Raw genomic sequence first — 2,722 nt, forward strand, 5'->3', positions numbered from 1 at the left:
TGTGTTAGTTACGATTTGTTAAAATCTAGGTTTGAAGATGGCCCATCACTTGATCTTGACTAGGTTAGTGGGAGTCAGTCTTCGAAGTTGGTTTCTGTGGGATTTAATAGACTGGCCTGTTCCTCGTGCTCTTGAGTCTTTCATCTCTCCCATCCTGCAGCTGTTCTGCATGGAAGACCTACCACTCAGAAGTGCATGTTGAGAAATACATGGCAGAGAAACTTTCGGATTAAATATTATGGCCAATCTGATAAATATTATCCTTAAGTGCTCATTTTGTTAAAAGATGTAGAATGTTCTGGACCTTGGGCCTTGGGAGGTGATGAATGAATGTGTAGAACTTCACCAAAGCTTTCTATGGCTGTAAAATAAACCAATTACAAAGTTGAGCTAATGAGAAATTCTCTGGGGTGTGGGCTATCCGCACCCCCCCCCCCACCCCGGGCCTTTTCCTGCCTTGTCCCAAAAGGACACTCAAGATTAAAAGTGGTCTTAAAAAGGAAAATGAAAGTTTCTGAGCAGCAGCTGTCCATGTGATTCTAATAAAGTCTTTGCAGGAATTTAAACGTGTAAGCCTGCTGTGCTGTGCTTTAACTAGCTGTACTTAGAAACCCCATTAACAATTAAATGTGAATTGAGGCTTTCATTAAAAGACCCAATTAAAGCTGTGGATAAGTAACTTTCATTAAAGGTTTCCTGCTATCAATTTTAAGACTTAAGTCGTTTCTATGAAGAAAAACAAATATAGCAGACTTGACTTTTGTAGGTATAAAGGAAATATGCTGGAGGCTGAAACAACCCATGCTCATCTTGGGAAGCTGCAAGGAAAGTCCTGGCTTTCTGGTTTCCCTATATTACTTTTCAGTGTTCACGTGAAGTCAGGCTTTTTATTTTACTTTGTATCTGTGAGATGCAATTAGGATTTCTGAGCAGCTGAGCTGTTGCTAGCACAGAGGGGAGGATAGAGTTGAGAGGATTCCAGCTTAAGAATAGCATTAGGTTGTAATATCTTTGGGAGATTATTATTACCAGAACTTGGAGTTTTAGGAATTGTAGTGAAATTGAGCTGTGTTAGGATTGGGAAAGTTTCAGGGTAAAGAGGCAAACCATTGTTTTTCCTGTTTATTACAGTAGTTAAAATGGGAGGATTTTCCCCCTGCTTGCTGCAGGGAAGAAGGATGAGGTTCTGTGGAACAATACAACTGAGTTGATTTAGGTTTGTATTTATATAAACAGACTGAAGATGTTCCCATAGTTCATTTTTCTTTTTCTCCTCTTTCTATATTTCTATATTTCCTCTTTTTTCTCTTTCTATATTTCGATTTGAAGCTTTTAAAGCTGTATCAGTCCTGTTCAGTTATCTCTGCTTCCAAATAGTCTGCCGGCAATAGATCCTAGAGCTGGTAGAAGTCCACAAATGGCTGGACATTGGGGAGTTCTAATTTGATCAGGCCCATATTTACTGTCTGAAAGTGGCAGTTTTTAATTATTTTATTTTTAAATGTTTGAGAGAGTATGCAGGTTCAGGGGAGGGGCAGAGAGAGAATCTTAAGCAGGCTCTAGGCTGTCAGCACAGAGCTGCCCAATGCAGGGTTTGATCCCATCAATGGAAAGATCATGACCCAAGCCAAAAATCACGAGTCATGCTTAACTGACTGAGCCACCCAGGTACCCCTATGTTTTTGATTCAGATGTGAGAAAACCACTTTGCCAGGGAGATAGAACTGGGCTGATGGTTTATGAAATTCCTTCCAGTGTCTGCTGCTTGTTAATTGTAATTTCAAAGGCCAGCTGGCTGAGAAAATGTAAGCTAAAAGTTTTTCTAAGGGTTAAGGCTTGTCAAATGTTCTTTTGCTATTCTTTGAGATAGTTGTATATAGATAACTGTGTGTCTGAAAACTTTATTTATTTTTAATATTAGAGAATGTATACTTGTGAGCCGGGAAGGGGAAGAGAGAGAGAATCGCAAGCAGGCTCCACGCTGTCAGCTTGGAATCCAACATGGGGCTTGATCTCACGAACCGTGAGATCATGACCTGAGCCGAAATGCTGAACTGATTGAGCCACCCAGGTGCCCCTGAAAGCTTTTCAATGACAGGGCAAGATCTTGCGAGTGAAGGTACATAACTGACCCCCACTGTGCTGGACCAAGATGCAGCATATACCTGAAGGCTTCTGAAATGGCCTTGAACTAAGTTCACCACAATTAATACATGGCCAGCCAAGTCACAGGTTGCTTTCTGCAGTTTCTTACTAAAATCCCTTAAAAACCATAAGCTTCATTCGCTTCGCAATATTTATGGCCTCACTTTAACATCAAACAGTAGACTGTACTGAGGAGATGAGTGCTCTGCCCAGCTCTGCCCCTTAGTACTGGGACGGAGAGGGTGGGTAGGCTAGATAGTTTTCAAACTTTTATAATTTTTTTGGCTATAGAACCCTTCAAATGTATTCTGATAAAGAAGCTCTCGAGGGGTGCCTGGGTGGCTCAGTTAAGTGTGCAACTCTTGATTTTGGCTCTGGTCAAGATCTCAAGGTTGTGAGAGTGAGCCCCATGTTGGGCTTGATGCCGGGAGTGGAACCTGCTTGGGATTTTCTCCCTGCTCCTCCCCTTCCTGTTCTCCTGCTTGTGCGCACGCCCTCTCTCTCAAAAAAAAAAAAAAAAAAAAAAAAAAAAAAAAAAAAAAAAAAAAGCTCTCCATATAAAACACAAAAGCAGGAG

Source organism: Felis catus, chromosome D3 (genome assembly GCF_018350175.1).
Source record: "Felis catus isolate Fca126 chromosome D3, F.catus_Fca126_mat1.0, whole genome shotgun sequence".
Lineage (NCBI taxonomy): Eukaryota > Metazoa > Chordata > Mammalia > Carnivora > Felidae > Felis > Felis catus.